At 50.4% G+C, this 12,973-nt stretch overlaps 1 protein-coding gene across 3 annotated transcripts in view; it reads right to left on the bottom strand.

Annotated features, from left to right (window-relative positions):
- Positions 1-8,738, bottom strand: part of znf462 (zinc finger protein 462) — a 30,643-nt gene extending 21,905 nt beyond the window's left edge. The window contains exon 1 of one of the 3 annotated variants that reach the window (XM_011604549.2): positions 8,601-8,738. The gene's annotated coding sequence lies outside the window, so the exon portion shown is untranslated. Of the gene's footprint in view, positions 1-3,605; positions 3,989-4,923; positions 5,352-8,600 lie in introns of those variants that run through there. The other 2 variants (XM_029838161.1, XM_029838163.1) reach the window with 2 other exon arrangements.
- Between the last annotated feature and the right edge of the window lie 4,235 nt (positions 8,739-12,973).

Here is a 12,973-nt window from a genome sequence, read left to right as displayed (position 1 = left end):
GATTCTTCACCTGGAGGCCTGCAGACACACGTGGGTCTGAACATGCGGGCGGGCGTTCCTGAGCAACGACCTCCAACTGTCGCTTCACCCTGGAGGAGCCGCGCTGCTCCAGGAGCACGTTGGCTTCAACTGTTTTGGTTGTTGCCACACAGCACTGTTGTTGGTAACAACACCGGTTCAAATGGGAGAGCTGGTCCAACCTGAATGTCCTTCATAGTCCAATAATCCTCTCACAGAGCAGCAACATGTAGACTCCTGAGTGAGGGCATGCAGGTGCTTTTTCTGTTCTTCGGGATTTTGAGATGAGGTCTATCTATATTTAGTGTTTCGATTCCACCTTGGAGTGTTTCCTGTGAGGACACCGATGTTTACACTAAACACAGCTCTAAAGCCGAAAGAGCGGAGACAGAGAAGATGGAAAAGAAAGAGAGAAAAGGGGGAAATAAGTTGCCAATGAGCACGATCGAGGCTTTCATTCACACCCAATAATCCTCCAAACAAACAAGTTTCACCAAACAATAAACAATAAACCCAAACTGTCAGGAGAAACATTATAACCCCGCCACCCCCGACTGCCCAAACAGGCCTGACCTGTCAAGCATGGACTTCACTAGACACCTGAAGGTCTGCTGTGGTATCTGGCACCGAGATGCCAGCAGCAGATCCTTTAAGGCCTCCTAAGATGGAGGTGGTGGGGCCTCCCTGGATCGGGCTTGTTTGTCCAGCGCACAGGTCCAGGCTGAGATCTGGGTGACGTACAGGAAGCCAAATCCACCTTCTTCCATTGCTCCCCTGCTCCAGGTCTGCATTCTTTCCCCGAGCGTGTTAGCATGCTAGCATCAGCCTGTCAGCACTAGCTTGGCTGCACTGTAATCAGTAGAGATACACTCTGAAGCGATTTAACGCAGAAATGAGCTGCTGTCGGCATTAAACTAATAAATAACTAATAAGTAAGAGCCAGCAGAGCGGTGACATCATCAGAGCGAGGTGATGAGATCACCCGACGCTGCTCATTTGGAGTCGTCTGATGAGACATCGATCACACCTGGCCGATCAATGGGCCGGGCCTTTTGTGATGAGATGTGAGAAATCGATGCAGCTCACTATGAACGTTTTGTCATAACATTCATCAGACATCTGCCGAGAGGAGATGAAAGGGAAAAGGAAAAAGGGATCCAGGAAGAGGAGAAGCTGCAGATGCGATCGGGGCACAGCCACACACGTATGTTTTAACTTAATTTTACGTTTAAAACAGTGCTGCGGGGTAATCCGTCAAATACAATTACTATAATAGATTGGATTAGTTTTTACTCTGGTGACGAAACATGTGGGGTAAAAACACATCTGCTAGCTAAATTACAAGAGTTGCTGCGTGTGGATGCAGACCTGAGAAACACCACCAATGTCACCATCACCATGGTGAGGAGATATCAGACGCCACCTAAATATAATCCCTGATGTTAGTCTGGCAATCTGCAGCAATCTGTCCCAGGAAGCATATGGCATTCAAAGAGAAGTAGGTCAACCATTAACCAGCCTTGACCAAAAACCTTCTCGCTCTCCTCCTCCCTAAGCCAGGAGTCCGTCTGAGACGTCGCATGTCAACTGCAATAATCTGTATTTGAGAATAACACAAGATAAACAGACATCAAACAGCACCGGCCTGTTTTTAGGGTCTGGGGCTAATCTGTTAGCTAACATCAGACAGCTTTCTTGATTTCTCCTTTCTTCCACCCAGCCCTTCTACCTGTCCCACCGTCTGATTTTCCTACCTTTCACTCCTGCTCTGCGTACAGGATCAGACCCTACTCCCTTGTAGTCCCCAGATCGCACTTCCTGTCATGCTTTCAAGCTGAGCCTTCTCCGTGACCCAGCTTCATCTTATTGCCCCTCAGCTCTGACGAGTTCAGAAGACATAAAACTTTTCCTGAGTGCAGGCTTGCACAGACTCTGCTCTAGTCCTTTGGTTATTTTTAGCCTGCTCTTGGCCTCTTGGTAGTTTTTCCTCCAGAGCTTCCTCTGTACTCCACCATCCAACATGGAAGTATGGCCTGGTCTAGAATTTCTCCATCTGATCCGAACCCCTCCACCGTGGCGTCTCAGAAACGCTCCTCCAGGATCAAATCTGTACGTCTAATTCCACTAATCTGGAAAAAGCAGAGCTCATAAGTAAAAAAAAAAAACACTCACGAGGCGAGAAGGCCGGAGCAGGACTTCCTCGACCCAGAGATCATGTTAAGATCCCCAGGGCCTGTTTACACGACAATGAAAATGGCAGAAAATTGAGATATTTGCCTCTTTCGTACACACGAGAGCGGCGCCCGGAGCGCCTGAATCCGCACGCTTTTGAAACTGGGCTCGAGAGTGAAAAGTTTGCAAATGTTTAATCTCGCCATTTTCAGCCGTCTCGAAGGAACAGGGAAGAACCGTTTTTGGTGACAACGTTGTCGCGTCAACGTGGCGGTATGAAGGTATTAGCATTTCAGACCCCTTCCCGTTGGAGAGGCCAGAGAACCTACAGTGGTGGGGGACTAAATGAGTTACTCCACAACTGTTGTCAGGAAAAACAGCCCAGAGGCTTGTTGTTGTAGGTAAACATAGAATATAAACATGCTAGCACTCAAGGAGAGGGACCAGTATCAACCTTTGTATATGCTAAAATTAGCAAACCAAAAATCTTTCCTTTCTGGCAATAAAAGATTAAAGATCTCACATTCTGGATCTTTAAGGATTCTTGTTAAAGGAACAGTAGAGAAGCACAAGCTGTTAAACATCATGCTAATGCTAACACAGCGAAGATAAACCACACAAAGGGCTAGCGCAACGTGGCGGCGGGTCTTCTAAAAAGGGCCGAGAGGGGTTTGATCTTTAGACCTGAAAGCGTTCTGCTGACGGAGGTCTGGGGTAGCACAGCTGTTAGCATGGTGGGCCAGTTGCCACGCTAATCCACAGAAGAGCAGATCATTTCCTATTTCATCTGCCAGCCATACTGCAAGGTCAGGCAACGGCCGCGTTTTCCCGTCTCTGCCTCTCCGACAGAAGCCGACATCCCTCGCTCCACCTCTCAATACTTCACATCAACGCACGCTCTCCGAAATAACATCTCTTTTCCAGATCGCCATGGATGCAAATTCCAGAAAATCATTGGTTAATAAATGCCAATGGCCTTAAACGGCTGATGACTGATGGTTGTTGGGAGAAACCAGCGTTATTTTTGATCAGGCGGTGCGATATCAGCGCTGGTCATCACGGACTGCTGGAACTCCCTGATAGCGGCGGCTGACAAGGATGACAGCAGATCTTGGGAGAGCCGAAAGAGGCCATTTAACCGCAGAAATAAAATCTCGATCACATCATAATGAATGATACGTTTTGTCGGCGCCGTCTCCCTACGCAGCAGCCGTCTCCGACTGCTCACTTCAAGGACGCGGCTCACACAACCGGGCCCGCTCGCCGCCGCAGCACCTTCGGATCTGAAGGTCGGCTCATGAAAACACTTTATTCCGGATAACAAAACGCAATCTGTTCATCTAAGATGATGTGTTATGTAAAGAAAAAAGAGTTCATTCAAAAAGAATGTGAAGGATGAGATGTGAGGAACGTGCCTGAGCTGGAATTCTCTGGAGGCCTGACTGTCCGGGCTCCTCTCAGTACAGTCACCTCACTTGGCTGCACTCTCGTCCCTCTCTCAGGGGCCGACGGAATTATCTCCTGCATCAGAGTTGAGGCCAAAGCTCCACACACACACACACACACACACACACACACACACAGGACTCCATTTCACATGGCCGGCTCCTCTGCGACCAAGGAGACGGAGCGGTTCAGGCTGGAGCGTCGGCAGCGCAGCCGTCCACCATTTTGTGCTCCTCAAGGTCTTTGAGTGTCCTGCTCTGGAGGTGCCTCCGCTATCTAGTTACACAGATGGAAGCGTTTAACTTTAAGAGCAGGGACCTGAGTCTGCAGCTTCCTCCCTCTGCAGACTGTCACAGCAGTCAGCAAAAGCAAGATGTCGCCCCCCCCCCCCCCCCCCCCCCCCCCCCCCTCACTGCAAAGATGGCCTCCTTGAAGGAGGCTCTGCTGTTCCTCACGAGCTGGAGGCGACGTCCTCCAGAGCCGAGGACGACGCGTCCACACGTGGAGCTCTGAGGCGGAATAATCGAACACAAAGGAGCCGTTTCGACGGTTTCCTCTGCGTTGAAAAGGCATAAAAGACAAAGCTGGGGCCGACCTTCCGCCACATCCCTTATTATTTCATTGACTCCACAATCTAATTAATCACCTCAGGCGTGATTATTCCTGCCACTTTATCCCGAAAAGCAGTAGGTAGATATATTTAGTTTCCTCTGGAGGAAGAGAGGATCTCTCCTAAAAAGGGTTTTATAACATCCGAGCGGATGGAGCCTCCAAAACATGAAGATTCCTTCTGAAGTCCCGGGTTGCGCAAGGATAGGCGCTGGAGAGAAACCAGGAAGTGTTTTTTTCCACTTGGACAATTGCTCCAGGAAACCTAACATTCCACACAGCCAGGCTGAGTGTCTCTCCTAGGAAACCATTTCCTGATGAAAATCAATCTGAAGAACCCTCTAAGTTGCCAGACAACCCGTGTGGACAAGACCAAGGTCAGGTGGAGAGCTGCGCCGCTAACGTAGGGCGCTCGGATGCTGCTTCCTTCACCCAGAGAGCTGAAGCATCTTCCGCTGAACCCTCTTATCTCCTTTCATCTACTCAGCAGAAGGTTCTTCACGGACGTAAGAAGAAAACACCACAGGTCTCACTTCCTCACACAACAGTTGCTACGGTTACCGGCGCGGGCGCACACTCTCTTTGGGTCGCTGTGCTCCTCGGGGTCGGGGCCGGCCGACCTCGCGAGGCAACAAGTCAGAGACTGGAAAGATGAGAGAGCCATCAATATTAACTCACCGCCGAGGCCTCCTTTCTGCGTTCTTAAATATTTAATCATCCTTGGACGGCTCCGTTGCTCCGTAGGCCGAGCCAGAGCGGATCCCTTCTACAAGACCACTCCTGTTCCTGCTCAATGAGGGCCTTGTCCAGCCACACCGCCGGAGCTGCTGCCCGAGGAACGGGTGTCTCCAAAGAATCCCCCCCTCCTCCGACCCAACACTGGCAGCTTCAGGCCGACACGGTCGGTCCCCTTTGGACCGATCGCCAGCTTTTATCTCAGGGTTGAGGGAACTTCACCAAACCGGCCTGCTGTCTGATACGCAAAGCTAACGGACGCCACTGCGAGCCACGTTCTCCAGGAGAGGGAACGTGAGTCTGATATTTAGATGGAAAGCAGAGAGGAGGAACCAGTTCTGCAGACTTGTGATGTGGCAACTGACGAGAGAAACTGGAACGCCACACGTAGCAGCGGAGCAGCCACTTCCTCGTTCAAGCCCGACATGATGTCGCTCGGCAGCAGGACACGTCCCCCCCCCCCACCCGATTGCAACAGAAACTGTCACACCCAGTGAGATCGGAGAGAAGGTCTGGAGGTCCTCACCGGCGCTGATGGATCCGCGGGGCCACGCGCCTCGGCGCCGCTGCTAGCGTAGCCGCGGCAGCGTCTCATGAGCTATGCATCATGCGGTGAGAGCACTCACCGGAGCATTTCAATTTGCTTTTGTGCGTCTCCCTGGCTGTCTCCTCTGCCCCAGGTAGAGAAGAATGGAGGAGTGCATCGCACAATGCGAGAGAGTGAATTAGGAGGAGGGAGGGGGGGCTGCACATGTGCTAGCGTGTGTGTGTGAAAGCATCAGCAAGTGATGAGCTTCACCACCACTTCCTTCCAGCATTCAAACCATCATAGAGGTCTCTCTTGTTTAATCCTCTGTCCTCCCCGTTGAGCATAATCCTGAAATACCTTGCAAAAATCCAGTTATGTAATGTTTGGGTTTTTTTTCTCCTCCTCCCAAAGTATCGGCCATCTCTGTCACCTTAAAGCAGCCTGAGCCACGTTCCCCCAGCGAGATGCTGAGAGAAACCGCACACTTTTTGATGTGATTAGCGCTCGCCGCTACACAAATGCAGTTTATCAGCTGCACATTCGGGCCGCGAAATTGCGATTCTGTGCTGGAAGATACCGTTTCATATTCACTGGGCGAATCGGCGCGGCTGCCGTACAGTCGAATAATAAGCAAAGTGTGTTTAATTAATTACAACAAACTTGTTAATGTGGTTGTTAATAGGTGGGAAGAGACAGATTAACCAGTTTAGGACCTCTGGGTGGGAGATGGGCTCCCACATGGCCCCGGGTAATCAGTGCTGAATGAATGGGATTATTATTATTATTACGATTCCATATGTTTGCACCAACATTCATGGGCAAAAGTTTCCTGCACTTCCTGACCAGGATTTATTGGTCAGATTTTACTCAAGACATCTTAGTAGCGCCCAGCGGGCCCCTCAGCGTTGGGGGCCCCCACCCCAGGGGGACAGTTCCCCACAATGAGCCACAATCACTACCAGTTAACAGTCTCCTGCTATCACACCTGGCTGGCAGAAGGGCTAGCATTAGCAGAAGGGCTAGCATTAGCAGAAGGCCTAGCGATAGGTCTGTGATAGAGGGAGCGTGCTAGCGCCTTGGAGGTGGGAGAAAGTTAGGCGCAGCAGCGAGTGTCTCAGGCTTTATCCTCCACAACAAACATCTCTGCCCTGTCTGCACTTCACCACGGGGCCCGTTTGAAGAAGATCCAGAAATCCACCAGGCTGAATTCCCCAACCGCCTGCCTCCTGCCATGCAAATTTGTTGACGGCAGCAGATTCCTGTCTCAGCCGGCCAGCTCCTTGAGAACCTGTTCGCCCTGCCACGCCGAGGAGAGGAGAAGGAACCGCGGCCACCATTTTGATTGCTCCTCTCAGCCCAGGCATTGTCGCAGCACACTGTGTCAAGCTTACAGCCTCCTTGTCAGCAAGATTTCAGTGTGGGCAGGGGAACTGCAGAGCAGACCACACACACATACACACGGCGGCTTGAAAACACGCCTCATTTGCTCTCCTGCCAAGCTGGTCCACAAACGCCATACAAATGACCAAAAACTGGCCCATGGTGGGACGATGATTTAATGGCCTTAAATGTTCATGCAGGTGCACAACGGTGTGACGCTATAAACCACAAGTGTTTGCTCTAAATAGAAAATGAACTCATCTAAATAAAACACCAAATATAAAAGCAGAGTATCATCTTGAGAACTTCCTTATAGAAACCCGTGTGTGTGTGTGTGTGTGTGTGTGTGTGTGGTTGAACATTAACTATCTGTATAACTGCCACCCTGTTGTCCATTGCCTGAAAGTGAATCTTTAAAAACATCTATTTCTGAATCAAAATCCTAAAAGTGCAGCTTAAAACTCTTAAAAGTCAGTCCTGACAGCACCACAAAAGGGATCTCAGGCCGGTCCGCAGGCTTCTTCTGCTTCCTGGCTGACTAAAGTTTGAAACCAGCCAAAATAAGAAGCAGCAGAAGAAGAGGAAGCAGGAGGAGGAGGAGGAGGAGAAGAAGAAGCTGAAGCAGAAGAAGGGAGGAGGAGGAAGAGGAGGAGGAGGTGGTGGTGGCTGAGGATTCCTTGAACACAACCTTTGTTCTGGCGTGAAGGATCCTGTCTGTCTGACTCCAGGGCTCTCCTCAGAGACTCATCTGCTTTCCTCCATTTTATGGTGAAGCCCTCACCAGCGTGACATACCTGACGTGACAGCAAATAAGACATCCGAGCAGTGCAGCAACCCGGCGTGTGTGTGCGTGTGTGTGCGTGTGGTGTGTGGGGGGGAATAACCCCACCATCTGACACCAAAAGAGCAACAAACGTTTGAATTAAACCACGGCAAAGCCGCATTTGCACGCGTTTGAGCACCATCAAGGGGAATATCTCCAACCCCGTGGAGCTCCGACCGGCGATCGCGACCAGATTCGGTTTCCTTTTATTTTGAACCGAATAAATAAATGAAGGAATAAGCAGCGTGTCCGGTCCATGTAAATGCCCCCTCGCACCGGCTCTCGTGTTGTGGTTGTGACCGGACCCGGTGGCTCCTCTAATGGAGGCTGCTCGGGAGAGAAGAGCAATCCGTGCAATGGCTCCTCCATGAAGCTAACGCGCAACGGGGAAGGGGACGCGCACAGCCGGGGCTCGCAATTCCCTTGACCAGACATGTCAGAATAACAAAACACTCCTCTCCGGTGCTGCTGAAATCACGCAGGCTAGCCCCTCTCTTTAAAAAAAAAAAAAAAAAACCACGCACACCACCGCGTCCATTTCCTTGTGTCACTTTGACAACAAACCGACGGGCGACATAGCGAGGACGCGAGGAAGGCTAGTTTAGGACCCAAACTGGGGAGCGAGGAGACCCACTTGACTTTGGCTGCACTGGAACCAGCCGGAGCGACCAGAATAAAAACCCCGGCTCCTGACTACCATCTTTCCGAAGCTGGACCAGGACTAAAAAAGGAGAAGCGAGGTCAGTCCTTTCCAGGTCATTCACGAGGCTCTCTCCAAATTATATCCCATGATCTACCACACCGACGTTCTCGCAGACCCTGAAAGCCCAGCCGAAATATGATGGAAATATAGCACAAGAGAAGGAGATAGAAAGGGGAAAAACTCACTGCTACGATCTTCTCCTCGAGCGATCCTCCCCAAAAGTTGTCTTTCATGCGTGCGCCCGGTCGCTCTAATGGATGATCGCCATCTTTCCTGCTTCTCCTTTGCTGCAGCTGCAGATGACCTGAGATCCGTCTGTCTCTGAATAATGAGCAACCACACAGACAAGGAAGACAATCTGCAAAGCAGGCTACGGCTACACACAAAGAAGTTTGGGAGACTAGCAAGCACCAGAGGGTGCGCAAGAGTTTGCGACGAGACGAGGGAGCATCAGCGGCAGGATGGACAACGTCTGTGTGTGAGAAGCTCATCCTTCATGTGGACTGGAGTCACAAGACAGGACCAGCAGCACCTCGGAGCGGGTTCCGGCTGTATTCTGTAGGCTTTTCCATACTGTGCGCCACGTCATGGGGTTATCTGCAGTTCACTTTGGTGCTGATGGTGCTGCAAAAGCCATCTTAGATATTTAGATAGAGGGACGGGTATAAACAGGTGGAGGGGGACGAATTAAAATGTCTGATTTGCCACCTTGGAAATAAAGTTTCGGGGGGGGGTGGGGGGTGTCCTGGTGTGTGTTGTTATTACGCTGTTATTACGCTGCCACAGCTGCATGATTGGCCAGCTGTTAACAAAAGGAGCCCAAAACAAAAGGTCCTGATCAGATGTGTGTCAGTGGGGGGGTGGGGGGGGGATGGGTCTGGAGGGGGGTCAGATGTAAGGAAGGGCGCGGGCTGGGGGGGTTGGTATCATGTGGGAATCTCCTGATGGGGTTTAATGGATGTGTTTTTTTTTTTTTAATGATTCTGATGCAGGAGGTGATGGCGGCTGTCTATCAGAGTGACAGAGGACCGAATCATTCAGATATTTACTGATGTAAAACAACACCACCATCAAATATTTGAATAAAATACAGTTGCTCCTAATCGGTGTAGTATAACTTTGCATGTACTCAACACGCACACACACACACACACACACACGCTTGTCATATTTGTTGCAGCTTGCGGCGCCTGATCAGTAATAAGAGTCTTTTGTCTCTGCAGACAGTAGGTGGCATTATACCTGCATTTTGTCCGATTACAACCAAAACAAGACAGTAAGTCACGTGCACGCCGCTGTAATTATTACACGGGATTATGGTGTCGTTATTCCATTTAGTGAGCCAGGGGCTGAATTTAATGGGACCTTCCGGGCTGTCATTTTTTGCAAACATGGCTGCTAATCTTAATCCCAATTTCCCCCCCCCCCCAAATTTCAATGACACAGTTATGATTGTACCCAATAAAAAAGGTTTAATCTGTCTCGGTCTCGCTGACCTCTCTCAGGACCGGATGTAGGTGAGAGTTAAAATTACATAATTTCTGACACGCATATGGTGACAGATGGAAGCAGGAAATTAGGATTCACTTGCACCGGTTCTGTTGTCACGGTGACGTGCAAAATCCTGCACATTTCCAAGTGATACTGACAGACGGACGACAACTAACGTGATGATGGAACACCTTTGATGGGGATAATCTCTCTCTCTCTCTCTCACACACACACACACACACAGGGTTGTCGTGTTGTTGGAGGCAGCAGGTAACAGCCAGGGTTCTATTGTGCTGCTCAAACATATGGATGTTGCATGAAATCTGATTAATATGGGATAGCTGTGAGTCCAGCATACAGCAGAGGACAGAGTGCAGCAGGACGTCCACAGTGCCCCCACCCCCACCACACACACACACACACACACACACACACAATCCGTGCAGTCTAAAAACAGAGCCGTCGTCAGGGATCCAGACGGCCAAAGATGTGGGACGGTGCCGATTTAGAAGGTGCCCGGTGTGTTTTTGGACACGCTGGGAAAGGAGAGTTGAGTCTCCCCACCGAGAGGACTCAAACGTCTCCTGGAAAAGTTACTCCGAGCGGAGCCCAGACACTTTTAGAGCCCTGCGAGGGTCAGCGAATGTTGGCAAACACACCTGGTTCCTTGTTTCCATCAAAGGAAGGTCTATAAGCACACAGATGTGAACCGTCTGTGTGTGTGTGTGTGTGTGTGTGTGTGTGTGTGATCTCAGCCCAAATTCCAGATCTTCGCTCAGACAGGAGAATGAAGGGCTTCTTCTCCTACCTGTCAAATTAACAGACACAGAGCTTCCTGTGAGAGTCTGATGAAAGAGGAGGCAACGCGCGCCCTTGTTTTCTTTCATCATTATCAAAAAGCATCTCCCAGCTTCCCAAAATCTCGCGCCATCGCTTAAATTACAAAACACGGGAGGATCTAGCGGGTGAACGCGGCTTCTGACTGCGAGGCCTCCCGTGTGTCGCAGGAGCGGCGCTAATTACCTGGACGGGCAGGAACGTTAGCATCGTTCCAGCCCGTCCTGGATCAGATCATTACGTCAATTAAACAGCACCGGCTCTGCTCCAGCACGTGCACGTTTATTCCCCCTCCTAGAGCACCGGGCCTGCAGCACCACCGGGGCCCACTGTGCAGCCGCGTGCCAGATTTGCATGTTTGCGCAACTTCCCCTCAAACGTTCAGGGATGCAAATCTGTTGGATCCGACTCTCCAACGTGGCCCCGGCCGGAGCCTCGCCTTCCCCTGCGACGTTCTCCGGAGCGGAGCAAAGCCAGGCCCTGGTCCTGAGGAGGCCTCTCGGTCCGCCCGGGAGCTGGATTTTGGTGTTCCGAGTGAACCCGTCCTCCAGAAGGGAGAACAAGCGCAGTAATCCCAGCTGTGCACCTACACAAACAGCCAGGTGAACAATGCGGCTCCCTGCTGTGCAATCTCAATTCAATTTTCCGCACACTTTTGAGTGAACGCCGTCCACTTTGCCAGCCACAACAGTTTGTGTTGGCGGACAAAGCCGACCCTGAAAGCGAGCGTTTCAATTTGGCCGGCGCCGTCCTGAGAGCGCCGCCACTTCAGCAGAGATGTGAACATTTCCTCTCCTCTTACAGGCTCCAAGAATGTTGCATCACTCAATAAACCTTAAGCAAAGGAAACGGACGTGTTTCCATCCGTGTCCAGCTGCGCCGTCACTCATGGAGGCGGCGAGGAAAGAAGAAAACCAGCCGCCAGCGGCGTGATTTGCATAACCTTTTCAGCCCGTTTGGCGACCATCTAACCTCAAAGAAATAAATTACCCCTTCCAGGGGTTTTCTCTGCAGCCCCGACGTCCATCAACGAGTCAGACCTTCTACTCAAATTAGCCAGCCAATCAATTCTTTAGACGGGCGACCCTGGTGCAATCCCACTAATGCTTCCTAATTTTGTCATCAAAACACCTTGTCCTATTTACTTCAACAGTCTGAGCGCGACCCGAGATGACGATGCTGCACCAGTTTGCAATAATAAATCAGAGTCACGTGCCCATAACTAGCAGTTCAGCTAGCAGTTTATTTAGCTGCTGATGGAGCTCACATTGTTAGCAAAGTGCAGGCGCAGCTACAGTATTTAAAATGAAAAAGAAATCAGTTACCACCATAAGAAACTCCCCAGTTTCGTCATTGACACGTCAAATCTCAGCAAGATTGTTGTCGGTTTGTTTCCCAGCGTGCATGTGCTCTCCCAGGGTGGTTCTGTTTGTCCAGGGTGTGTCCCTGCTTTGCCCAACTGACGCTGACAACTGACACTTCATGACTTAATGGGTTGTGTTGTGTTGATAGTAATGATGATAATAATCTACGTGTGTGTGTGTGTGTGTGTGTGTGTGTGTGTGTGTGTGTGTGTGTGTGTGTGTGTGTTGGCTAGTTTCCTTCATTGGGGAATTTCATTTATTAATTTAATGCTTTTCAAGTCATCATTACCTGACCTTGGTGGAGCGGTTCCTCTGATGAACACCATTAGCCGCCGTGCTACCACTCCCCGGGGTGCAGTCAGGAGACCTGAAATTGCTCTTTTTTTTAGGAAGGTGCGGATGATTGTCACGGCTGATTTCTCAGAAGGCAAAAGCTGGCATGCGGTAACTGACTGTGAAGTTTCAAATGAAGTAAGTTATGCTAGTACTAGCCTTTCCGTCCCAATGCTGTTGTTAGCGGGGTGACATTAGCGTGTAGCACCCATTGAGTCGACTCAAAGCAGCAGATTCAATCACCCATTTTATATTTCTGACTCTGCGGACAGAGTCCGAGCTGTCTTTATCTTCATCTGGAACAATAAATCTGCTCTGCCACACTAACTAAAAGGTCTCCAGGTGGGAGCACTGCAACGTGGCCCCTCCATCAGGCAAACAGCCAAACATACACTGGATGGTGGTATCTCTGGGATTAAAAACCGCTGCATCCAGTGCTCCTCCGGCCCATTGACGGATGGATAAAGCCTTGGACTTCACCTTATTGAAAGAAGGAGAGAGCGCCCGGGGAGCCATGAAATCCATAGACCCCC

The sequence above is a fragment of the Takifugu rubripes genome, chromosome 6, assembly GCF_901000725.2.
Source record: "Takifugu rubripes chromosome 6, fTakRub1.2, whole genome shotgun sequence".
In the NCBI taxonomy this organism is placed as follows: domain Eukaryota; kingdom Metazoa; phylum Chordata; class Actinopteri; order Tetraodontiformes; family Tetraodontidae; genus Takifugu; species Takifugu rubripes.
The sequence above is the reverse complement of the archived record's forward strand: the minus strand, read 5'-3'. Positions and strand labels throughout refer to the sequence as shown.